We start from the raw sequence: 27984 nt of genomic DNA, 5'->3' as shown, positions 1-27984 counted from the left end.
GATAATTCAGGATGTTGTCTTAGTTTTCTATTCCTGCTGTAACAAATTACCACAAACTTGGTAGCTTAAAATAACATGTATTATCTGACAGTTCTGTAGTTCACAAGTCGGAAATGGGTCTCATCAGACTAGAATCACGGTGTCAGCAGGGCTGCGTTCATTTTGAGAAGCTCTAGGGGAGAATCTGCTTCCTTGCCCTCTCTAGTGACCTGTTCCTTAGCAGTGACTCTCTTCCATTTTCAAAGTCAGCAATAGCAGCCCTTCTCACACTGCATTTCATTGACCTCCTCTCCTGCCTCTTCTTTCCATATTTAAGGACCCTGTGATTACTCTGCCCGCACCCCCGCCCCCATAATTTAGGATACTCTCCCCATCTCAAGGTCAGCTGATTAGCAGCCTTAATTCCATCTGCCACCTTAATTCCCCTTCACTATGTAACCAAACATTCTTCACCAGTTCTGGGGATTAGGACATGGACCTCTTTGGCGGGGAGAAGGGGGTCATTAATCTGCCTACCACAGAAGAAGGAAGTGAACTATTGGAAGAGAATGCCACCAATAACCAGTATGACCTGCCTGCCTCCCGTCCCAGCCAACCTGTTAGATTTGCTGCCTCTTCTCCAGTCTTGAAGGAAGGGTTACAAAGAACGTTGTGTGCTGGTTGCTGACCATTTGTAATGAGCGTGTGAGCTTTTCTGGGAACAATGAAGCTGGCCTGAACTGTCTGATGCAAGGTTTCGACCAGATGAGTAAGAGCGGGACCGCCAACTGCCAAGACCCTTCTTTCTGATGCGTGCAATAATAGCAATGGAACAGGACTATCAGAACCATCTCTGGAGCCATCTGGTGCTGATGTGTTTTTGGTTACTTTGCCTGATAATACACGAGTCCAAAGGGAAGCAATGATTTTGCTCTGGCTCCCACAAATGCTGCATTGGATCAGCTGGCACTTGTGTTCCCACCTATATCGTACGATTCAAGCAGCAGTGTTCCCTTGCTAGTTCCAAGCTCAAGTTAGCAAAGAGGAAAGGGTGGTCGATATGCTAGAGCAGTAAATGGATTGTGGGGGAACATCTGCCCTGTGCTGTGGTGACTTAGACCAGGATTGGTCAATGGCATTCTTAAACCAATGTTGGAGCCTGTGAATCCCCTGTCCGTTAACCTTAAATACAATAGGAAGAAGAAGGATTTTGTCCAGATTTAAGTATCAAAGGCATTATAATGATATTAACAGTGAACTCTACAAAGGCAAGAATTAAACAACAAAAGCTTTAACTGAACTAAATGGGAAATCAATGTTATGTTTATGAAAGAACTAAGGGGAACATATTGAAGGTTTCAAGATGCATTCAGTACCACCAATATGATGAATACACATTGACTTGTGCGGACAATCAGTAGGATACAAGGAGCTTAATCAGGTAAGAAGGAAAAAAAGACCCAGACTCATATTATTCTTTCCACACAGGGAAGGAATTGGGTTCTTTAAAATACTATTTTATCTATTTAGCTAATTAATACAGACACCATGATATAATCCAGGTCTCTTGATGAGTGTGTTTTGCATTTAATTTAGTACTACACTCGTTTGGTTAAAGTACACAAATTGTTGCAAGTTTGTTAGTTGTGAGATCCATCCTGGGGATCAGGTCATGAACCCAGGAGCAGGGTCTCACATGGCATTGAGGCTCAGGTGCCTGTTGTGGCATCTGGCCTCTTGGCCCAGGGCTGCAGGTCTGGCTCCTTCCTGACTTTTCCGTGATCTTATGTCGTTGAAGAACCTAGGAGAACTAATGAAATATAATCTTAGTCTCAGATGGTTTAGGCAACTACTCTGTTCTTTTAGTCCCTCCTTTTTGTATCCTCCTGATGATCTTAAGAGCAAACTGCACAGAAAACAAAATAGCACTTGAATTTTTGAAAAAAGATTATGATCATCTCTGCTTCAAAAAATGCCTTAAAAACTGAAAATTACTTTTCTATTCTACAAATAAGAAAATACAAATCAAAGAAAAGCTAAATTACTCTCTCTCCAAAGTACACTAAAATGCAGTGGTTTCTTGTATGTGAATGAAGGAAAAATCCATTTCTGCACCTATTATCTCATTTTTGTGTTGGTTTGTTTTAATATAGAATCTCTATGAGGAGAAGGTAATGTGATGAAGTAAAAGAGGTATAGGGCAGAAAAAAAGATAACAGATTCAAAATAATTTTAATTCCCTCATGTATACATATTCTTATATCTAAAGCCTGGGTATGATTTTCATCCCCAGTAGAAAAAGAGAAATATATCTTGTGATCCAGTTATAAACAGACTAGTGTTTATTCTTGTGTTTCAAAGGAAATTAATTTTAAGTAAACTAATATATATATTACTTATTTGAGTAGTATTGTATTTCTAATCCTAGAAGCATGTGGAAAAATAGTGTAATGCAGAACTTCATTTCCCCAGAAAGAATGATGTTCTAACCAGAGGAATAACTGTAAGATACTTATGATTAGATGTAATAAAGTTAAAGAAAGAGTTAAAATGGAATAAGATGACAGTCTGGCAAGAAATTAGAGTTAAAAAGGAAGAATTCTTATGACTTGCTGCAATTTGATTTTATCATTTTGTTGGAATGAATATCGAATTCGAGGAGGCACAATTACAGCAGCTCTTAGAAAAGACTGAATCCCATGCTCAATGATTAATAAACTTAAATTTTTTCAAAGTAACTTTCAAAACTTATTACTTTTATCTACAGCATTCTATAAGATCATATGGCTCTTGAATAGAGTCCCCAGAGGATTATATCTCCGTGATCAAAATCTCTCAGAATCTGTAAAATATCATCAATATAATCAGAACAAATTAGAGTGTAATATCTGTATTACTTCTCTTGTGCAAAAGTGTTGTTACTTCCTATTAGTTGCACTCCCATATTCTAAAAGTAGTATGAACAAAGAACGTCATGTATACAAATTATTTTTAACATAAACATGACTTTTTAACTCGGGCAATATAAATACATATATTAATCAATTAAAGCTCTAAAGGTCATCTGACTCAGAATGTTAAATCTAAAACATTTTTAATATATTTGTATTGATTTCAGAGAGGAAGGGAGAGGGACAGAGAGATAGAAACATCAATGATGAGAGAATCATCAATCAGCTGCCTCCTGCAAGTCCCACACTGGAGATTGAGCCTGAAACCTGGGCATGTGTCCTGACTGGGAATTGAACCCTGACCACCTGGTTCATAGGTCAACACTCTACAACTGAGCCACACTGGCCAGACTAGAATAATTTTTTTAATGTTTGCAGTGTATAAGAAGGAACTTAAATAAAAAACTAGAACATTAATCATATCTGTTTTAATCAAATATGCAAAAAAGGAATGTAAATGCTTGGTCCAAAATTAACTATTAGATCAAATTAGCTTCCCAAAATTAAAGCATTTAATGATATGAATAGATTGAGGAAGATATACACATATATTTCTAAATAGTACAATGGAATCTCATTCATGTGTAGCTCACTAACCAACTCATATGGATAAATACCACAGAATGTTATAATTTATAGAGACCCTAAAGATATTCAAGAGAAGATTGTAACATTTGGGACCTCAAATTATTTTTATATTTCAGTGCCCAACAAGGTCAGAGATAACCAAGCATCCAAAAAACAAGATCCTATGAACAAGAATCAGCAGAAATAACAGAAAACTGAAATAACCTACAGGAACTCAAGGTGGTAGACTTATCAGACAACAGACTATGAAATTATTATTATAAGCCACATTTAAAATAATAAGCTGAAAAATGGTACTATTAAACAGTGACACATATTATTTGGAGAAGAACAAAATAGAATTTGTAAAACTGAAAGATACAATAACTGAAATGAAGAACTCAGTGGAAGGCATTATCAAATTATACTCAGCTGAAGAGAAAGTAAAACAAGATAGGGTAGAAGAAAGCAGCTGAATGAAACATGAAAAAGAAAAAAGATAGAAAATATTTTTTAAATAAAAGTGTAAAAGACATAGCATAAGAAGATTTATCATATGCCCAGTTGAAGACACAGAGAGAACAGAAAGAATAAAGCAAAAGCAATATTTGAAGAAACAATAGCTAAATATTTTCCAGAAATGATGAAGGGTATCAATCCACATATTTGCGAAACCTAATGAATACCAAGTTGGAAATTATAAAAGAAATATCATAGTGAAAGGGCAAAAAATAAAAAATATGCAATTTTAGAAGAAGCCAGTGAAGAAAGGATAGTTTCATGTAAGTTATACACACAAAAAAACAAAAATAACAATGATTGCCAGCACCTTTGTTGGCCTGATAAAGTTTTTATTTTGACATTATTTCTGAAAAATATTTGTCTGGGTATAAAATTTTGGGGCAATGTTTCTCAATAGGAAAATGCTGCCGTCAAGAACACAATACTGGTATCAATAAAATTTATAACTGGTCATTTTGGGCTTCTTACACTCTCGAACCAACACGTAAAAAGGGGGTAATTCTACTGACTAGAGTGATTACTTCCAACAACCAAAGGGAAATTGATTTGTTGCTGCACAATGGAGGCAAAGGGGACTATGTGGAGAACCCAGGGGTTTGTCAGGGATGCCTCTTGGTACTTCCATAGCCAATAGTAAAAGTTACTTATAAGCTACAACAAAACGCAGAATATTTGAGGACTTAGACCAGTGGTTCTCAACCTTCCTAATGCCGCAACCCTTTAATACAGTTCATGTTGTGGTGACCCCCAACCATAAAATTATTTTCATTGCTACTTCATAACTGTAATTTTGCTACTGTTATGAAACATACTGTAAATATCTGATATGCAGGATGTATTTAGGCGACCCCTGTGAAAGGGTCGTTCGACCCCCAAAGGGGTCGCGACCACAGGTTGAGAACCACTGACTTAGACCATTCAGAAAACACTGGGCCACTCACCAGGTGAAGAATCTAGAGCAGCTGGGATTCTAACTGAGCGCGAGGGAGATATGAGATAGGCACTTGAAGAAGGAACATAGATAACAACTACAATCTTGTGACCAATGACAAAAATGCAAATTGTAGTAACTTTGCATATTTCCTCTTTGTATATTTTGTTTTATACCCTAGCCAACTTCTTTCTTCCCATTTTAATTTCATACATAAATTATTAGAAGTCAACTTGAAATTTCAGTTTTTAAGTAACAGAATACTCAAAGATCTCTGGCTAAATACTGGTATACTCAGCAAGTGATACAATGGTGATTGTAACTGTGTGTGTTTTTCCTTTTAGGGGAGGATAAGTACTTTGATTTGTCAGACGGATGGCTGTATCTGATTAGGTGCAAATATAGCGTTGTTTTGTTGGTGTATAGAAGCTCAGACTTGCGTAGAAGAGTGTATATGGAAGCTGAGTCATCAACTGGTGGACTGTGCAAGTTACCAATTCATTTTCTCTTAGCTCCAAATTCATACTTCGATATCTGCTCTTCAAAAAATGGGTGTGACCCCTTTAATTATTTGTTTTCCTTTGCCAAATGGTTGTACGTTAATAAAGGGTGTTGGAGAGACGCTACAGGAGAGAGACAAGACTTCCCAGCCGGTTGTGGTGTACTCATTTGGCAAGAGACAGCAGCACGCAGCACTCCATGGCCAGCAACTCACGCCCCTGCCCTGCACCCCTGTCAGGGGCCTTTGTAGCCGAGTTCCTTCCATGAAACTCCTCTCCTTGAAGAGCTTTCCCCAGTCCCCTATTTTATGGGATTTTTAGCAAGTTCTAAGGACATATTTCCAGTAAGTTCCACAGCAGGACACCGTGGTGACTTCTCCGCCATTCATGAGCCACAGCTGTGCCCTCTCCAATGAAATCTGGGTCTCAGCCCTTGGGTGCGCTCCCTCAGCCCTAGTGGCAGTGACTGTGCCTTGGAGCTGCTACTCCTGTGTTCTTTACAGAGTTCTTTACTTCTTACTAACCAACCTCTCATTACACCAACTCACCACTACCGTGAATAATTGCTTAAACTTTCCCTTAGAATTCCTTTTCCGTTCAAATTACTGTGTGGTTTCTCTCTTCTCATTGGACCCTGGCTGACACAGTGTGGTTTTCTTTATACCATTGCTGAGGTTTGTTGATTTTTTTGCATCCTAAAATATTTTTTCTAATCCACCAACTTTTTGCTCTTACTTGGGAACTCTAACTAAACACATATTAGACTGTTTGATATTATATCATGCGTCACAGAGATTTTGTGGAGATCCTTTCAGTTTTTTGCTTGTTTGTTTTTGTCCCTCACTTTATTTTGGTGATTTCTATTGCTTTGTCTTAACTTCATTGATCTTCTGCAGTGTCTAATCTGATAGTAATCTCATTCACTCTATTTTTTCTGGATTTTGTATTTTCCAATTCTCAAAGTTTCATTTGGTTATTTGTTTACTCATTTCTTTTCTCATCTTTTTCATGCTTTCTTTTACAACCTTGAACATATTTAAGATTTATGAATGTTGTCTTTTTTAATATTTTTATTGATTTCAAAGATGAAGGGAGGGAGAGAGAAACATCAGTGCTGAGAGAATCATTGATCGGCTGCCTCCTGCACGCCCTCCGCTGGGGACTGAGCCCACAACCTGGGCACGTGCCCTTGACAGGAATTGAACCCGGGACCCTTCAGTCTGCAGATCAACACTCTATCCAGTGAGCCAAACCAGCTAGGGCATGAATGTTGTCTTAACATCCTTGGCTCCTAATTCCTTTATCTCTGGTTTTTGTGGGGGTTTTGTTGTTGTTGTTGTTTTATACTGATTGATCCTTCTCCTGACTATTGGACGTATTTTCCTACTTATTTGTGGAGTAATTTTGTTAATCATTTACTGGCCTCTGTGAATTTTATGTCACTGAGTGTTGGGCTTTTCTTTCCTTTAATCAGTATTGGCTTTGTGATGGTGCTTTCACTTGCACATCATGTTGACCTTCTCAAGGATTGCTGTGAAGGTGTATTACACGGGGCCCAAGCAGATTATTCTAGGGCCAATTTAGCCCTGACACAATGGTGTGGCCTCTGAGAATTCGGTCCAATACCCGCCTCAGATTTGTTCACTCAGGCTGCTGAGAATGCAAACTGTCCCCAGTCCCATGTGAGCTCTGAAAATTGTTTAGCTCACTGCTTTCTAGTGGCTCTTTTCTTGGTTTATGAAGATTTGCTCCCAACGTGTACAGATTGGTATGTCTCTGCTGATCTCCAGAGCTCTCTGCGCAGCCCCGTCTCTCTGATACTCTGCCCAGAGTTGGATTGTCATCCTGTACACCAGGCATGACAAACTCGCAGCCTGCGGGCCGCATGTGGCCCACAACGAATTTTTTTGCAGCCCAGCCAAGATAACAGTATGTAAGAAGACATTAATTTTATCATTGCGCTTGTTCGATTTTATACTATACTTTTCTAAATAAACCTACATTTCTATGAAAACTGAAGCTTGTGGTTTGGGTTTTTTTTTTTTTGCAGCCCACATAAACTTAAACCTTGTTTATTTGGCTCATGTTAGCCTTTGAGTTTGACATGCTTGCTGTACACCAAGAGGTGGCGGGGTTGGATCCCCCATCACGGCATTTGCAGGAGGCCAACCATCGATGTTTCTCTCTCACATCAATGTTTCTCTCCCCACCTTCCTCTCTCTAAAATCACTTTTTTAAAAAGAAACTATTGAAACTTAACTGGAGAAAAAAAGAAGGGTGGGAGGAGGAAGTAGGGAACTGGAAGTGGATCAAAATAACCTGAACAAATAAATAGCAAAAAATCTTTTAAAAATATTCATATCTTTTTAGAAATCTCCTTTTGAAGTTTTAAACAATCTGTCACATATATTATTTATGCAGTTATCATCCACTGATATAAAAAATAAATAATTGCAAAAAGCTATTTTGAATTAGGTAATATTTTTCAATAAGGTTTATTTAGTTACTAATTCAAGAATATGTTCACATACTTGCAAAATAGTAGCATACAGGAGATTAGATAGATAAATGATAGATAGATAGATAGATAGATAGATAGATAGATGAGACATAGACATAGATATAGATGTAGATATAGATGATATAGACATAGATATAAGACATTATTCATTTGGTTTACAGGCAATATATAAAGTATCTTTGATTCTGCAGATCCCTTATAATAATTTTAGAGGCTCTGTCACCCCTTTCCATAAGTTGTGCCAACAGTAATCTGAAGAGAAGTTTTGTGTGTTTTTTTACTTTTTCAATTACAGTTGACATTCAACATTATTTTATATTAGTTTCAAGTGTACAGCATAGTGGTTAGACAATCGTATAATTTACGAAATGATTCCCCTGATAATTCTAGTACCCACCTGGTACCATACAGTTATTACAATATTATTGGCTGTATTCCTTATGCTGTAATTTACATCCCGGTGACTATCAATGTTTACTTCTTAGTCCCTTTAGCTTTAGAGAGTAGTTTTGGTTTTAGGTGGAAGATGATTAGAATACATGGGAAAACAATAACTACAGAAACTCATAGCATGAGTTCAGTTAAGTCTTCTGTGGACTTAGAAATGGATTAAGAAAACCCATTTCCCAAATGCTAAATGGCAGAGCAAGGACTCCAAGTAATCTGTTTGATTCCAAAGCTTGCTTTCCTTCCACTAACCACAGCACATTGCTTGTTGAATACTGCATTTTGTACCCAGTGCTAGAATGGGTAAAACACAGTGAAAGCCAAACACAACACAAACCCTAAAGTAAACGAGAAAAATAATTTCATGTATTACACTGGTAGAGGGTTATTTTTCATTACTCCAAGCAAGATAGGGAGTGCGAGGGTGAGCAAACAGACCTGGTACAATGAATGTGGCAGTCTGCCAGTGTGGGTGGGCCCCTGCTGAATGGGCAGTACCTACAGTTGTCTCACTGTGTGTGTCTCATTCATGGATCCTGAGGCCACCTGTAAATATACCTTGCCCTTTTGCCAATTTTAATGAAAAGAAAATGAGGGCAGATCTGGATCAAACATACCAGGGGACTGAAGAAAGGAATCAAATAACCTGATGCTTAAACTCCTAATATTCCTAACCAGGGACACAAACAGCTAAGCAATGAAACCAGAATTGTTATTCATATTTTCAAGTGTTGACCCAAATCCCATTTGGAGCTAAGTTTCTGTACAGTCCTGCATCTGTATTGAAATGTAAGCACCACGTGGGCTGGTTCACCACCTCCTCGCCACTCTCTCTTACCTATGCTTAAGCTCTCATGTATTGTAGGGAGGTGATGCATTCTTAAGATGAATCTTAATCTTCTGCTCAAAAGTACCATGATTCCAAGTGAATTATGTTTATAGTTTACACTAACAGGAAAGGAATAAAATCCCTGCAGCCATTAATTCAACAGTATTTATGACTCTCTTACCTTCCTCACACCAAGGTTAGTGGGGCTCTTTCAAGCCCTTCACCCATGGTCACTGATGCATGCCATCAGTCGTGCATGCCACAGTAATATATTTCACCTTCCTCTATCTTATGTCATTCAATCATCACCACACATCTTTAAAGTAAACAGTATGATTGTTCCAATTTTACCAATAAAGAACCAAAATGGTCTTGTCCAGACTCAAACTAAACAAAATGAAATTTTAAAAAAGGAAATGAAAAGTTTGATCCCATATAATTGAAGTGTCTACAACTGGATCCAGGTAAGTTTAGGTGCAGTGACTCAAAACATATTATATCGCTCACTCCCTCTTCTTTCCGGGAAGCTCCAGCAAAATTTCCAGATTGGCTCAGATTGGGCCATGTGTCCCTCCCAGAATAATCACTGTGGCCATTAGGAGTGAGAGTTTAGATTGCCCAACCTGAGTCACATTACGGAGGAGATACAATTTGGGCAACCTTGTTAGGTAGGAGAGCGGTAAATCCTAAAAGAAAATTGCTGAACAGGCTAAATGTGATGGATCTCCAAAATACTAAAGCTCATCAAAACTACATTCCATGAACAAAACTCCACAGCCACTGAGAGGCGAACACTTGAGTGCATAACACAGAAGTATTTACCAACTAAATAAACCTGAGCCTGTGTTCTCACCCCTGAACCCGGGCCCTTTTCATTGCACTGGCAGCCCCCTATTTTTGAGCTACCTCAAAATTCTCAACGTGAATTCTCAGGCTTCATCATGTGGATTGACATAGAAAATTGAAACATAAAATAGTAATTCTAGAAAAAAACAAGAGTACATGATACTTCCCTGTTATCGAATGCTTTCTCTTACTTTTGGATGTAAGGATTTGCTAATTGATCTTGCTAGTACTTTGAAAATGAAGCATTTTCGGTGCACTGAGCCCACCAACATCACAGGTAGTTTAGCTCAATAAGAGGCATAGAATATGCTCCTGTAGGAGATGGGGAACAGGACCATTACGCTGCCACTATTCCCGTCTGTGTCTTTCATCTATTGTGTTTCATGTCCTCTATTTTTCTCAGATTCTATCAATAAGAACGCTTGATTTGAATTAGTGAGAAAATGAGTGGCTAGTGTCTGTAACATGTTTTAAAAAGCTGTTTTATCTTTCAAAAATCAAAATGATTTTTACTTTCCCTTCAAAGCGAAAAAGAGGGACAACCCTGCAAAGTGTCTCGCACAAAGGGAGACATTTGCATGCGTGCTCCGACACGAGGTATTTTTCTGGTGTCAACAAATGGAAAGCTTTATGTTAAAAGTTGCCAGATTCTGCCCAAGCTTCATTATTCCATTCTGCTCCACTACAAAAGGAAAAGAAGAACAGATTCTCTCTTCTTTATCATCTAGGACTCCTGGGGGAAGACTGAGGCACCTCGTCTGGCTTTGCGGTAAATGTGTGACTTTCATTAACAAGTGGGCTTGGCACTGAAAGAACAGACCCCATGTTTTTAGATGCTTGAGCGATGATTCATACAAGCTGCAAACACACACACACACACACACACACACACACACACACAAAAAAAAACCTTTTTGTTTTATGCCCACTGTTGCAGTACTCGGATTATGAATCACAGTAGGCTGTCCTTTTAAGACAGTTCATCCATCCACAGTCAATTGAGAATGCTTGTGAAGAAAAAGATGTCATGGCAAAGCAATGCACTGTGCCAGGCATGGTTCATCACTCCAACATTAAGGGAGAAGGCTTTCGGGCAACATTCTTGTTAGACTAAGCTGATCAAAAAACTGCTTGGGGTGCTATCTTTCCTCTGGGAGGTTAAGAGAGGAAAAAATATCCCAGTGTTGCTCTTGTATTTGCAAAGGCTGAAGAAAACCCAATTAAATATGTGGACATAACAACTAATCCTGGTATTTCTTTTATCCTATACTTACTGCATAAACAGAGCAACACACTATTTTTATGTTCACTGATCAGTAAGAAAAATATATAACTTTACAACCTTTTAAATAAAATAATTATGGAATAGAAGATATTAATGGTTTTTAAAGGATCCAATAAATCATGGTCTTTCCAAGTAATGTTTGTGAGTTGCTAAAGATACGAAGGAAAGAAATGACTGAAATTAATTCTAAAGATGAGTCCCCATCAATATGAGAAATAGAGCAGTAGCTCACATTAAATGAAAAATCACTCATGTAGCATAAAGTGGATAGAATAAATCAATCTTTTACAGGAATACAAATATCCAAAGGAGTTCTGTTTAAAAACAAACAAAAAGAGCGTTAGAAGACTGGATGCTGATAAGGAATGGGCGGGGCCACAGCACCCGCGGGGATTTGCCGACTCTCCTGGGCTCTGAGTCTCTTGAGATGGTACACCCCTGGGCCTGTAGAGCTGCTACCCCCAACTCCCCATCAGGAGGCAGAGGAGAACACCCAGCACCCACCTCCTCAAGTTTGCCTTGCAGATGCTCATCCCTGGAGTCCTTTTATATTGTCCTGTACTGCATGGGCCTGGAGAAAACAGGGACCTACAAGGTTACAGGATACTGAGGAAGAGCTGAGGGCACCGGGTGTGTCACAACGGACCCATGAATCCTCTTAAAGAACACTTTCAGAAAATAGCACAAGATCAAAAGCTGATAGGACAACCACACGTCCATTAGTTTTTATCGAGAAAGCACGCTCATCCTGAGTGTATGACCCCTAACGAGTGTGTTGTCAGCAAATTGAGAAGAAAAAAGGGTGATGTGGTTTTAGGACAATAGTAGAAGGCCAAGAAGCTGCTGTGTTTTCCAGATTGCAAATGTTTACCATGAATTCAGCACTGAGAGCTGAGAAAAGATGGGGTAGAAAGACACACACACACACACACACACACAGAGGTTTTATTTTACATTTCTGAAAAGGTAAGTAAATTTGTAGAGTTGTTACTGAAGTTTGTTTGTGCCTGCTAGTAAGGTCAGGATCTTTTCTCTCTTTGAGGAATCATCGAAGGTGTATGGGGGAACAGTGTGCTGTGGGAACCTATCACAGAGATTGAAAACACAGTCCTTACCTCTAAGGTGTTTAAATGCTACCTGGGAGGATTAGCCATGAACACAATAAGGACAATTTATAAGCAAGACATAGAGAGAGAGAGAGAGAGAGAGAGAGAGAGAGAGAGATCACTATTTTTTACTTCATAGAGACTAAGGAGAAAAACTTGCAAATGACTCCCCCACCCAAAAATAAATAAATAAAGTAAACTGGGGGCAGCAGCTTACCTTGCATCTGGGCTCATGTGTTTGTTAGATGAGTGACTCGCGGAGGGGAGAAGAGCTCAGACACCTGCTCTCAAGCCAGGAGGTACCAGTCCTACCTTCTGCTTCTTGGCTCTGATCTCTCCCCACCTGCCCATACTTCTGGGTGGAAGGCTTGCCTGCCTCCAGTTTACCCCATTCTAATCCAGCAGGAATAACATGGGGGTTAATCTGCAGAAAACATTAGTAGTCCATGCTTAAAACTCTTCTGGGCCTATTGCCTCTGTTTAAGGGAAGCAGCTATGGGAGTTCCCCTCAAGGTCGTGGAGCAGGAAAATGCTGTGCTCCCCTCCTCCTACACCCACATCAAAATTACAACTAAATTACTGAGCAATCAACCTGGAGAACTATCTGAGGACTAGCTGGACTGAACGCCTGTAACTAAGGATATAAAGCAGCCCCGTGGAGACTGGGGGAGGGGCTGAGACACTACCCATGCTGGTCCCTCACCACGTGTGTCGGATCAGAATCAGGAGAGAGATCTCAGCTGCAGAGGGAAGGGTCTCCCCAGCCCAGAGCACCAGCTCAGGGAAGAGGAATCCCCTCAACACCTGGCTGTGACAATCAGTGGAGATTCCCTCCAGGTGAGCCAGAAGGTGGCTGGAAACCCAGGCATCTGCTTAAAGGGCCTGCACACAGACTCAGCCCACCCTGGACCCTCTATAATTCCCCACCATCTGGCCCCATGACGTGATGGGAGCACAAGAACGTATGACCTGGAGTTAGTCACAAAACTTTGCCCAAAGACTGATGTTACGAAGACCACTTTGAATCACTGAAGGTATTGACCTGTATCTACTACAGTCATTGCTGCACTGGAGGTCTGGCCTCACTGAAATTCTCGGCTCCTTTGGTGAAGTCTTCAGGGCTTCTTTCGTTTCTGCACTTACAGATTCATCCTCCTATCGCAGGTCACTTTCTGCCTGGAGGCGCTGTTGCCCTCCACGTGGCTGTATTGTGGCTCTTTCCACATTTCAGCTAGAGGAGATGTACCACAGCTTCCTGCTACTTGTGTTCCTGCCTCACAGGGAGATGATGGGAACTAATGCTGTTGGGGAAAGTTTGTTAAGAGTGTTGTCCAACCCACTGGAAATATCCTAAGGGAATTCCAAATAAAAGATAATTCTTCATCAGATGCCTAGGTTTGACCACACATAATATTTGACACATTTTTCTTTCTGGTCAAAAAAGGAAAGAAGGTTACCTTTGGCTAAATCAGAAGACAGAATTAAGAAACGCCGGAAATTAATTATGTCAGCCTAGCTGGCCTCTTTTTAAAAGGTGAGTTAGAAAAATAGAAGGCAAAAGTTTCCTCTGGCTTACACCCTTAGACTAATTCCCATCATACAGTGATTTTGATCATTAAAGATATTTAATACAAATGCATGAGATGGTAAAATTACAGGCCACCTGTCAGTAACCCAGAAGAAAAGGCCTCCAAGGATGAAGTGTGAGTTAGCAACAGTGGGTCTTACAATCTTCTCGGGGAGGCCCTGAGGATGGAAGAACACAAGGCCAGAGCCCAAGGCTCAGAACTGCACTGAGAAATAATGGCATAAGTAATGTCCACAGAATGTTTTCACTATGTACTTTGTGCAAGGACTGACAATAGTAATCCTAACCTACGTGGGATGCACTGTCCCCTGGAGTTAACTGCCCCCCTGCTACTTGTCTCTCACAACAGAGGGCCACTTAGGACATTTCCTCACACTTTTACAAAAGAGGAAATCACCCCGTTGGTGCTCGAGAAGCACTAAGGTCAGTTTCCCTGTAAGAACTGTATTCACATTTCCTTTCTGTGGACTTGGCAAATAAAAATGTGTGGAATTAAAGGCTTTTTTTTTTAACCTGGCTCCTGTTTTTTCCCAAACTGAAGGCTGGGTTTGGCCACCATGACTACCATTCCCTCTCTGCAAAACCATCATAAGTCTTCACTAGACTTGCATATGAATTTTTAATAAGACCTCAAATGTATTTATTGAATATTTGGAACTATTCCACATAAATATAACTTCTGAATGTAAGTAGAAAGAAGGGAAAAGAAATCATGTAGGTTATAGGGTTTTTTGAAGTAAGATTATTTCATTTATTTAATATGACTGAAATTGCAAGGAGTCCATTTTCATCCCAGTCTTTTGCTATAATACTGTGGATTTCCTTTATGCCAGGAAGAAGCATCTTTATGATATAAAAGATAAAGTGTTTTTCATGCAATGTACAGACTTTGATCTGCATTTTATAAAATATATATATATATGTATGTATATACATATATATAATCATACAAACACACACCTTTGGGCCAAATTCTAATATAATTTCACAGGAAATTCCTATTGAGGTTGACTGAATTGCAATATACTTTGGAAGCAATTAAAGTTTAACACAGGAATTGTGCGGTAGAGTTATTCTGGAAATGAATCAGGCCCCCAAGGTATGAAGCAAGCATATGCAGGTCTTTGGAACAGCTCTAAGAAATTTCTTAGGTTCTACTGACTCACTGAAACTATAGTGTTCCAGTTGGGGAGTAAAAGCATTGCAAGGCAGTAGTTTATGCAGATCCACTTAAGTTTCAGAAATTGGAAAGTTCCTTAAAACTCAATAGCATCATTTCCAAATGAGTATTCCTGTACGACTCAAAGTATAAAACTTCTAGTGTGCCTTATTAAAATGTAATCTAAGTCTGATATGACACAAAAATTTCTAATTTAAAATCCTTTCTTCTGTATTGTTTTTATCTTTCTTAAAAAATGTATGAAGGGTCTCACCACCTCATTATCTCAGTGAGAGCCCGTTAGGAGTTTCATGCCAGACACACAACTCTAAATACAGGAAAGGAACAGGAAAAAAGAGGAGACTGTTTCTGTGTGCATATCCTCAGGGGCTGCATTACATCATCAGTGTATAATGCCTCTTCCTTTTCATCATACCCTCTACTATGACCCAAGATAATATTCTGCATTAAAATTAACAGAGGTTGCTTTTTAATCATGTCAATATTTGCTATATTAATTATTTCCCACTAAATGTGGATAGTTCTAAGGAAAATGAACTATCCTCAAGATGGTTAAGTTTCAAGAGTCAAGAGTTAAGACATGAAAAGCATTAATCAGCACATACAAATTAATTGCTTTTAATTAATTAGAGAAATAAATGGTGAAATAAAATTGCAGTTATTAACTCAGTAAGTTAATGACTGATATGTCAACTTCATTTTCATTTTAAGAAACTTTAAATTATTGAAGTGCATGAGTCTACCCTTAATTACAATGTTGATATTTGACACAAATTTTTGAAAAATGTGCTTATTCAAATGAAAATTCCAAAAGGGAACTGGCAGCCTAACAGTTTGAGTACTGTCCTACCCTAAATGACGGAGAATTACACCCAGAATGGCAATGTCAGGATCCCCAGATCTGCTGCCCCCTGTAAATAACTATCACGAGTGAATAAAAAGAATTTTAAAGTGTCTGGAAATTCTCCTAAGGACATACAGCAAATAGGGAAACATTTACTGAAGACCTCCTAAATCTCAGTAAGAACAGTGTATTTGGAATTTGAGCCACAACCCACTTCTTCTCTTCCCCTCCCCTAAGTTGACATGATTAAATCTCCACTCTAGGTGGGTATGGCCAAGAAGATGGGGCTCCCTTTCCCATCAGCCCCCAATCAAGGAATATTAAAAAGGCTGCAGAGGCTAAATCCCTAGGGACAACAACCAAGAGGTCATGAGCCTCTTCTTCCACACAGCCCCACTCAGAGAGCAGAGGTCCTACTACGTGCACATGGAATACAATCCAGGATAAAACATATACTAGGTCATAAAACAAGTCTCAGTAGATTTAAGAGGATTGAAATCATGCAAAGCATGTCCTCTGACCATGCAAGGAAATTATAAATCGATAACAGAAATCTGGGAATTCATAACTAGGTAGAAATTAAGCAACGTGTGCCTACATAACCATTGGGTCAAAAAAATCACAAGGCAAGTTAGAAAATACTTTGAGATGAATGAAAACAAAAATATAACATACCACAAGTTATAGGATGCAGTTAAAGCAATGCTTAGAGGAAAATTCATAACTGTAAATGCCTGTATTACAAAAAGATCTCAAATCAATAGCCTACCCTTTCACATTATGATACCTGAAAAAGGACAAACGAACCCCAAAGCAAGCAGCAGGAAGGAAATTAAAAAGACAGGGTAGAACTGAATGAAATAGAGAACAGAAACATAGTTAGAGAAAACCCAACAAAATCAGATGTTGGTTCTCTGAAAGGAGCAACACTATTGGCAAGCCTTCAGCGAAATTTACCAACAAAAAAAGAGAAGGCTCAGCTTATCTTAACTGACAAAATTTCGAGAACAATATGACCTTACACAGGACCAGATCCCTTAATTACCATGAATCAGATTTCAGACGTGTAAGCCATGTGGAAAAGTACCTCCATTTGTCGCCTTTTTTCCTTTGTTAGGTCAACAAAATCTACCCTAAATATCACTATCTTTGAAATGTATCATTTATTCCTAGTTAACTACCTCCTCCCACGCCACTCCCAAAACATACGTACACTTCTGCTCTAGGAAGCTTCTTCCCCTATTTCAGGGTCTGTTGCATACCTTTCCTTTCCCAGGCCACCATGAAAACAGGATAGATCTGATTAATAGTTATTTGCACTTTCGTTCATTGACAGATGACCCTTTCAAATTCATCTCTACAGAAGCATCACTGTCCAACAGCATTCACATCTGACTCTGAGGTACTACTAGCTGCAGAAACAAGCGATTTCCCACATTAAAGAATATTAAACTGCCACACAATCTAGTCAATGGATACCACACGTTGAACCTAGTAGTTGATTTTAGTCTTTTGACTCAGAAAATATACAGCAAATAAATGTGATTCCTTCATTTTATATATACATACATATTTATGTATTAGCGAGGAAAAGGGAAAATATGGAAACTGGATACCACCTTGAAAGTCATTTGGATTCATTTTTGTTATGTTTACTTTGTATTCTTAAGGGACAGAAGGTTGGAGACTACAAGAAGCATCAGAAGTTGGGTCCAGGAACAGCCCCTGGCTGCTCAACCCAACCGGGCCCGGAGCAGAGAGGTGGGTGCGTGTGAACCTCCGTGCCAGGGCCTCTCCTCCAAGACAGGGTTGGGAGTTTGTCTTTTGATGTTGGCCACAAAGGAGGCCACAACTGCAGTCAGTGTTTGGCAAGTGTGTGGTTGATCAGTTTTTTCTGTAAGATATAAATGTTTAAATATGCCAGTTTGTGCAGCCATGCTTTGCCATTGCTTCATTTCTGTATACACACGAGAAACCGTGGGAAGGAAGAATCCAGGGCTCGCCTCTGCCCCTCAGCGGCTCTGCCTCATGTTGCCCTGATGTGGACCTGGCAGCCACGCATCCTGACCCTTCACAAGACACCACCTTCCTCACTCGACTGCAGCTCTAGTGCTTCCTCTCCCTGCCCACGGCTCCACCCTACACCTTCCTCACCTCCATGTTCCCCGATACTCAACACATCTAAAATCTCTCAGCACATGCTTATTCCACCTGTATTATTTCTATTTCTAACATATATTTTGCATCACAAAATCCCTCCAAATCAGGACTATGTTTTTGAAGTTATTAGTTTTATGACAATAATTATGACAATAAACATTTATTAAGTACTTGCTTTGCACCAGGCACTCTACTGTTTTACATAAGTCATCTCATTCTGTCACACTTCACTATATATAAACATATGCTAAAATTTTCTAGTAACACTTAAAATTAATTAAAATATACTGTTGGCCACCTTTGAAAGAAAGGTTTCAATATACTGAAGACATGAAATTCACAGAATAAAATATTTTGAAGTCTTACAAAATGTACAACACTAAATTATTATAGAGGTACTATTAAATTTATGTTTCTATCATGGAAAAGGAGCTATTCAAGGTATCTACTTTCTTTTTGTCTTAGAAACCACAGCTTCTAATATGTCAAATAAATATGATTAGATTCGTATCTTCAAATAAATCCTTTTACTAAGACAGAAATATATAAAGTGAGTATGTTTTTGCATTAATTCCCAAACTGTTTTCCATAATAACAACCCAGCCTGACATCAGCTGTGGTGTGAGGGCTAGGGAATAACATGAGATATGATTTTTACTAATCCTTTACATTCCACTTTGAAGCTGTAAGCTGTTTTTAATCAAAACTCTTATTTTATTATCAAGACTTACATTATTCTCCGAAGGAGTGGATTTTCTGCTGGAGACAGGAAATGAAGGACTGCTAATGCTGGAAATATATTTTTCCTGTCTCGACATTAGTACATGATATATATTCATATTAATAACAACTCTGAAAACTAGTTTCATTTCTTCTACATATAAGCAATAAACAGTGTGTGTAAAAAATATGAATACTACCAGCAGTGATATATAATATGGGGCTTCTTTTCAATGTACAGCCATTCCTAATATTTCATTAGAGCATGTGTACAGGCAACTGCCAGAGATGTCCATCAAAGCTGGGTTAGATGAAGACAAACAATGCAGGCTTTCAGGAAAAACCAAAGCTGCAGCTCAGACGTTTCCGTTCTCATCCTAGGGCACTATACCACCATTGTCTTCCTCCTTTATGCAAAAAAAAAAAAAAAAGAGTCAATTATGTTACGGGCATTCCTCTACAGCAGACTGAAAAGTCTGTTACAGTCCAATGAGAGACAGTAAAATCTAAAACCTTTGTAAGAAAATATAGACATTCCAAAATATCTTCATGCTCAAGTCTGTCACCTCTACAAATTTTCTGGAAAGTCTACCATAATTTTACTGGGGTGGCAGAACCTATTAATGAAAAATTTCATAGAAACAAGCACTTTACCCCCAAATAGATAAAGTAATGTTTGAACTGTTTTCTAAACAAATATGTTTAATAATAATTAAACAATCATATTTATATATATATATAAAAGCATAATATAAAAATTGACCAGACAGTGGAACGACTGGTTAGCTATGATGTGCACTGACCACCAGGGAGCAGACACTCAACAGGCTCCGATTGCCCAACCGCCAGCCAACCTCTCATTCCCTCCCCCCCGGCCAACAGGCTCCGAACACCCAATGGAGAACAGGGAACAGGGGGTGGGTGGTGGCGGATGTGGGCAGTGCCAGGGCCCCAATCACCCCACTGGTCACCCCCTGTGGTCGCAACCTGCAGCCATGGCGGCAGGGGGCTGGGCCAGCTGCCAGCAGCCGGGGGAAGATCGGCCCTGATCGCAGGCCAGGCCTAGGGACACTACTTGTGCACGAATTTCGTGCACCGGGCCTCTAGTGGTTAATAAAATAAAGCTTCCAGCTATTGTCATTAATTTTATGTGTAATAATCACTCCTTCCTAGTTCCCAAATACCTTTACAATTCTAGTAAGTACATGGATAAATAATAAATGGATAAATAAATCACTAATCATGCAAGGTCATGTCTTAATCCAAAGCATTTTAACATTGACCATACATGCATTAGAAGAAACTAAAGATAATACCCTATGCTCACTGAGCTTTTCCTTCTCTATAGTTTTCAAAGAAAATGTCACCTCTCAAAGCAAGGAACTCTTATAGTGATCTTGATATTAGATCCCCCCAAAGACAGATGTTCAATCTTGTTCACTGCAGATACCATACTACCTGGGAAAATGTTTCAATTGATCACAGTCTGGGTATGAATCTGGAATCAGGAAGACCCAAGTTCAAATCCCAACTCTACCACCAACCTGTTGTAAGGTTTTAGGCGATCTACCTGACCCTTCTGAGCCTCACATAACAACATCTACCTCGTAGAGATTTGTGAGAATGTATTATGACAACAGATATAACATGACATCGCCTCCAAAGCATGTAACTGAACTACCAGTGACCATTTCAGTTGATTTTATAGACATCTCGCTAGCTGAAAATTTAACTGCTGCACTGGATGGTCTATTATTTTCCACAGCAGTTGTTTGAAATTAACTTTTCAGCATTTTAGAGAAAGTTTTCATGGGATGGAAGCACACTTGGTCTCATCTACACTGTGCTGGGTTCCTAAGGTCCAGCACAATATCTGGCCCAAAGAAAACACTCCAAGAAAATTCGTATGTGTGTACAGTGTATACCTGTGTACAAACATTTTTAAAAGTGTAACAAAATCAGAGTAGCAATTGCTCCTATTTATATTTATTTTCCTCAAAATTATACATGCACACAGTTTAGAAGGTTAAATAATTCTAAAAGGTTTCTTATGAAAACTATCAGTCCCATCCCATATGCCACCAATTTCCTCCTCAACTCTTTTAGCTGATTATTAACACCATAAAGCTAAGCAGCATGATTGCATTGCTCCATTCCAGTATTGTCTGTTGACCTTGCCTATGGAGCAGTGGTTCCCAACCTTCTGGCCCTTTAAATACAGTTCCTCATGTTGTGACCCAACCATAAAATTATTTTCGTTGCTACTTCATAACTGTAATGTTGCTACTGTTATGAATCATAATGTAAATATCTGATATGCAGGATGGTCTTAGGCAACCCCTGTGAAAGGGTCGTTCGACCGCCAAAGGGGTCGCAACCCACAGGTTGAGAACCGCTGCCATGGAGAATGAAGATGTTCACTGCAGATACCATACTACCTGGGAAAATGCTCGAATTTCCTCCTGTCAGACACCCCTCCCCCCCCAAAACACACACACACACACACACACACACACACACATCACCATTCCCTTTACCTCATTTTCCCAGTAATTTTGGCTGGTTCAATAGTCAGCTTCTAGTATTGTGATGGTATAAATAGTATTCAGAGCTGAGCTCTGTGTATTAATATATCATTAGTTCTCCTTTCCTGCACAACTTTTTGTTTTCTCTGGAGTTAATTGTCTTGGATTTTTTCCACCTTAGCTTCCTATGTACTCAGTTCAAAACTACCTACCAATTGCCTGACTCTCAGGAAGTTCAGACATCATGCAGTCTATCAATTTCATTGTTCTAAGGAAACTCTTCTAGAACCTTCTCCTCTGCTCACATCTGACTGACACCCTCTCTGCCTACAACCTCGGGTCACCATCTTTCTGGCAATCTCCTTTGCCTTTCTCCTTTGTCTGATCTCCTGTTTCCTGAATCCCACAACTGTTTCCTTTGCTTACTCCCTTTTGGTGAAGCAGATTTCCCAGTAGTTTCCTGAGAAGTAAGTTTTTAGTGACTTTGATACCTGAAAAGGACTTTGAGAAGCCATTTCAAATTATCAAAAGTTTGGGTAAGGAATTCTAAGTGGGATGTAAATTCCCTCAGAATTCTGAACATGCTTCCTTGACTTTTAGTTTCTAGTATGCTGTTGAGATGTTTGATATTCAAATTCCAGGTTCTTTGACCTTTTATCTTTTTCACTGTGATTTTCCCTCAGCGTCCAGAAATGTCACAATGATAGTGCCTTGGTGTGGATGTATTTTGATCTTCCATACTGGAAATTCAGTGGGTCCTTCATAATTTGTAAATGTATGTCCATGAGTTCTGAGGAAATGTTTTGAGTAATTTTGTTGCTAGTTCCTCTCCTCCACTTTCTCTGGTCTCTCTCTACTTTACCTATTATTTGAATAATGGAGCTCCTAAATTGGTTCTCCAATTTTCTTATGTTATCCTCTCCTGTTTTGCTCTACTTTCTAAGAAATTTCTTCAATTCTGCCTTCTGTTTCTGCTATAAGATTTTTCATTTCTGCTTTCATGTTTTCAGTTTCTTTTTTAAAAAATATATTTTAATTGATTTTTTATAGAGAGGAAGGGAGAGAGATAGAGAGTCAGAAACATCGATGAGAAGCATTGATCAGCTGCCTCCTGCACACCCCCTACTGGTGATGTGCCCGCAACCAAGGTACATGCCCTTGACCGGAATCAAACCTGAGACCCCTCAGTCCGCAGGCCAATGCTCTATCCACTGAGCCAAACCAGTCAGGGCATGTTTTCAGTTTCTTAATCGCATCCCATTCCTATGCCATGGTTGCAATTTCTTTCCTTCTCTCTCTGAAGATCTGAATGATTACCTTCTTGAAGTTTTCTCTTCCTAGGTATTTCTTTCTTATAACTTGCCTTCTTCTGTTTGTTGTGGACTCTTACATGTGATAGGATTTCTTTGAATATCCTTAACTGCTCATATCTAAGAAAGGAAACAACCACTACTAGAAACCAGAATGGATACTCCAAGCACACAGGGGGCCTTATCTGTTGTGCCTTCACCACAAGAGGAGCCAGCTGGGCTATAGTAGAGAAGTCCCTGGGTGTCAGATTCTCCAGAAAGAACCTTCCAGCCGCTTGTCTGGGTAGAGGCCTTTCTACCAATGCATTGGAGGGCAAGTGGGGCAGGAAGGGAATAGGAAGTATGAGGATGTCCTTTAATCACCCTCTCTTCACTGCGGTATCCTGACCCTGATCAATTATGCCTATGTCCCCTAATAGAGAGACTCTCTCTTCATCATCTCCAGAGGGTATCTCCAGGTACCCACCGAAGATTGGGAGAGGATTTGGAGATGTAAGTGCTTCTTAAACAGCTTCTAACCAATGCAGATGATTTGAGCCTCCTTTCACTCCAACTTCTAGTGAAATTGGTAACTGTTCTCACCAATTCTTGGGACTTCAAGAGATTCTGTCATGTACACAGGCTTGCTCCTCACATCTGCTAAGTCCATTATCATACAAGCATCTGCTTTTAGCTTCCAAAATAATGTCACTGTTGTCTCCTCTTTTGTTTTGGCTATCCTTGTAGGTTTGTGCACTTTAAAAATATATTTCCTGTTATTTTACTGCAATTTGTGATGGAAACAAAATTAACTGCCTATGTTTAATGGATCATCAGTGTTTAAAACAAAAGTTCCTTTTTATATGTTTGCATATTTTCTAAAGTTTCCACAATAACTGTATTCCTTGGTAATCAGTATATAAGGAAAGAAATGACACTTTGAATATACAAAAGTGATCAGGCTGACTTTCTGCCCTTTGGGACTTCCTCCAAATACCCATTTATCTGGCTGTATATATAAAAGGCTAATATGCTAAGTGTCCCTCCACCCATCTGACTGGTCACTATGGCGTGCACTGACCACCAGGGGGCAGACACTCAATGCAGAAGCTGCCGAGTTGCATTGACTTGGCAGTGGGGGTTCTTGGGTGACAAACCCTGAAACCAGAGAGGAGGGAGCCCGATTCCTCGTGGGATTCCACCTTTGGCCATGGGTTATGCTATTGCTGGGGCACTGTTGGCCCCAAGTATGGTTTATTTCATACTTGCATTTGCGTTCCACACCCGGTAGACAGCAGCTTTGCAGAGTGCCCTCTTGCACTCTGGGACCCCTCGGGGGATGATGGAGAGCCCGTTTCAGCCCAATCCCCACAGGCCAGACCGAGGGACCTCACCTGCCAGAGGGAACTCGCTCAATCCACAGAGGCTGGGGAGGAACTTCGGGAGGTTGGCTCCAGGGCGTGTCCGGCCTGTCTGGCCCAGTCCCACCCGGCTGGCCACCATCTAATTAATTTCCTTTCAATGTGCACAAATCCATGCACTGGGTCACCAGTATATAAATAATAAAAAAGCTTAACTATAAAAGGAAATGTTCTATTATACAATGGTCATTGTCTGTAATGAGACCTTGAAGTATGACTGTATCTTAAGAAGTCTTCTAAATTATCAGCTAATTCAATATAATTATAACAGATGCTATCTTTCATGTGACTGTTTCAGAACTTTAAATTATCTTCTACAAAGAGACCCTTGGGAATGAGTGCAAATCAAATCACTATTGGAGAATTTCCTGAAAAGCTATCAAAAATAAGAAAGCACATGAGCACACATGTCCTTGTTCTCAAAGGCCACTGCAGGTCCCGGACTTGATTTACATCCCAGTGAGTCTGGCTCAGCTCCTTGATAACACACTAACACATCCCTCTTTAAGCAAGATAATTCAATGTAACATCTCCAAAATAGGATTCTTTTAAGAAATAGCTATATGCCAGCCATAAGGACTTTCTCTTTCCGAATGGTCTCTTTCTCCTGTACACTAGTAGAACCCTATCTCAGGGCAGTTTCTATATGCTGCTTTGATTTGGAGTTAGCTGTGTACCTGATTAACTTCCAATACTAGGCTATAAACTCCTTCAGGGAAAATCTATGTCTGATTATGTTTGTTTTCACATAGCCCCCTTGAATACTGACATACACAACACAGAAGGTTCAAGATAAATGTCCTTCCATTACAAGCAAAGGCATATAGTAGCTACCTTCGTTACCAACATACCCACTAGTAACAAACAGTAAGTGGTCATGAGGAAGAAAAAGAGAGGAAGAAAGAGGTCAAGAACATCAGATGCTTTTGAAGATTTAAAGAGAGTGGGAAAAAATGCTTCTGGATTTGGGAAATAGAAATCCAAGCATATCAGAAATAAGAAAGGGGGTACCAGACATCATTGTTAATTTATTTAACATTATTCTGAAAGTATTAGATGGTGCAATAAAATAGTAAGTATTAAAATTAGAAAGGAGGAGATAAAATTGTCATTTACAGATGTGATCACAGTCTATTTAGAAAACTCAAAACAATCAGCTAAAGTATTATTGGAAACTATAGAAAAGATTAGTGAGAAAACCAAGGACAGACTTAAGCAATTATTTTTTCAATGAAATAATATTAACCAATGTAAGAATATAATGGGAAATATCACTAATCAAAATTGATAGTAATAGCTCACATTTGTTGAATGCTAGCCCTTGGCTAAGTACTGTCCTGAGCATTTTACCATGTTTCATTTAATCCTCACATCTTTAAAAGGTGTGGCTCCCAGTGCCTCCACTTCATGTGTGAGAAACTGAGGCTGAAAGAATATCAATGATTTGCACAAGTCGTGGAGCAGCAAGTGGACATGCTGTGTTCCTCATCAAGCAACACCCCAAGCTGACTCCAGAGCCCAAATGCACGCATCCTGGGGTAAATTTAGTGAGAAAACTATACAAGTATAAAGAACATAAAAGACTTTAATAAGCAAACACCTGTGCATTGTTCCTTAACTAAGATTTAATCATGTAAAGATATCAATTCTCAAATTACTCTATATATTCAATGCAATCCAAATGAAAAATCCTAGCGAGATTCTTTTTTCCTTTCTTTTTCTCTTCTTCTTATATTCTTTATGTCAGTCTTTCTGATAAAATGATCCTATATTTTTTTCTGGAAGAATTAAACATGTGAAAATAGCCAGGAAAATTCTGTCAAAAAGATCAGTAAGGGACCTTGTCCTACAACACACTAAAATATGCATCCTTGCCACAAACATCCTGGTCGATGCTCATGAATAGACAGATTATGGAACAGAACAGGAAATTCAGGAATAAAATCAAGTATTCACAGGAATACTTAATATAATGCAGCAGTCATTTTTAATCAGATCGGCAAGAATAAAAAAAATTGAAAATACTCAATGTTAATAAAGGTAAAGAGAAATAAATGTGTAGTTGGGCACATGGTTAGTGGGAACATAAGCTGATACAACTCTTGGGGAAGAGCAATTTGCATATATATACACATATATATATTACAATTAACTCTCTGAGCCAGTAATATTATTACTAAGAATTTTTAAGGTAATAAATGCATAAATTAAACATAGTATTGTTGATTATAGCTAAATACTGGAAATGACATAAATGTATAATAATAGAGAAATAGCTCAATAAATTTTGTTACATATTAAGGGCAACTTAGTACAATCATTTAAAAGTATGCCATCTCTTCAATGACATGAAAAGATGTATCATCAAGCAGATAGAAAACAGTCTGTATAACATAATACCATAGGAATCACTATATGTATGCATATCTATATGAAATATATGCCTAGGAGAGATCAAATGGACGCAAATAATGTTAAAGGTAACATTTATTGAACACTTACACTATGAACCAAAACCATGTTAAGCAACTTTGATTACATTATCTCATCCTATCTTCACAACCACCCTATGAGGTAGACACTATGATGGTCTTCTTTTTAAGTGATGAAAAAAAGAGACTTAGAGATATTAGTAACTTTTTCAAGGTCACACAGCTAATTAGTGGTGGAGTCAGAATGGAACCCGAGCCGTCCCCCACGGTGCTACAGCTCACCCATGTGCACCCGAACACCCAGCACTAGTGACAGCCATCCAGGGAGGAGGGTGTGAGAAACGCTGGCTCCCTCTTCCTTTTATTCTGTATTGTTTGAATTTTCTTCCATGACCATGTATTATATGTGGAGATATGGGAACAAAGAAAAATAAAGGAGAAAGAAATCGAAGGAGACTTTGCCACAGCCATTTCAATAGGTAGATGGAGATGAACACATTTCAAGAAAGTGAAGAGTAAAAAGATGAGAGAGAGGTAAGAGGCATACAAAGGGACTGATACAGATAAATGGCAAAAACACCCTCTATAAAGGATTCAATCAATGATGTAAGCAAAAAATTAATATAACCCTTTATAGAGGGGGTTTTAGCAATATGTTACCCAAAACAAAACCAGGCATGTCCTTTCCCCCCAGAAACCTCACTCCCAGGAACTTTTCTAAAAGAGAGAAGGAGACACAGATAGAAAGACCTTCATAATGTTCTGCCCTTTGCTATTTGAAATGGGGTACAGGGGAAAGAGCTGAGGGTTTGCAGTTAAACCTACCTGGGTTTGCATCCTTGCTTTGCACTTTAATGGCTGTGACCTTGAGCAAGTTACTCAACCCCTCTCAGTCTCAGTTTCTTTATCTCTAAAATGAAAATAAACACACATACCTCACAGAATTGTTGTGAGGATTAAATTAGATGTAAAATACAACAGAATGTATGAAATATAAAACAGCATTTGTTTTTACCTTCCATCACTCACTAATATGTATACCTTAGAATGAATGTATAAACTTCAATCAAAACTCTAGGGTAAATCATATAGCTGGGTCATTTCTACACTTCTCTGCATCAAAGTATCCTAAAATATTAAACACTATTAGCTTTTAAAGCAATTCAGAAGTAAACCTATCTTATGATACCTTGACACTTTCTCAATCTCAATTAGCACTAAACTAATTAACAAAACTATTTTATACACTACAGTGCATCATATTTTTCTTCCTTCCTCCCTAATCCCTGGTGTGTTGTAAGGGTGATTGAGTATCTAATTACTTCTTAATTGAAGCACATA

General features: G+C 39.0%; 1 protein-coding gene across 2 annotated transcripts in view; it reads right to left on the bottom strand.

Moving 5' to 3' along the window:
• Positions 1–7977: 7977 nt before the first annotated feature.
• The window catches only part of CA8 (carbonic anhydrase 8), an 88270-nt gene continuing 68263 nt past the window's right edge, over positions 7978–27984 (bottom strand). Inside the window, exons 9-10 of one of the 2 annotated variants that reach the window (XR_011468198.1) lie at positions 27469–27553; positions 7978–19383 (exon numbers count right to left, since the gene is read on the bottom strand). The gene's annotated coding sequence lies outside the window, so the exon portion shown is untranslated. The remainder of the gene's footprint in view (positions 19384–27468; positions 27554–27984) is intronic. The other variant, XM_070391892.1, reaches the window with a different exon arrangement.

The sequence above is a fragment of the Myotis yumanensis genome, unplaced genomic scaffold, assembly GCF_028538775.1.
Source record: "Myotis yumanensis isolate MYYU_CA2020_CCGP unplaced genomic scaffold, mMyoYum1.0.hap1 SCAF_15, whole genome shotgun sequence".
Lineage (NCBI taxonomy): Eukaryota > Metazoa > Chordata > Mammalia > Chiroptera > Vespertilionidae > Myotis > Myotis yumanensis.
This window is presented reverse-complemented; position numbering and strand designations above follow the sequence as displayed.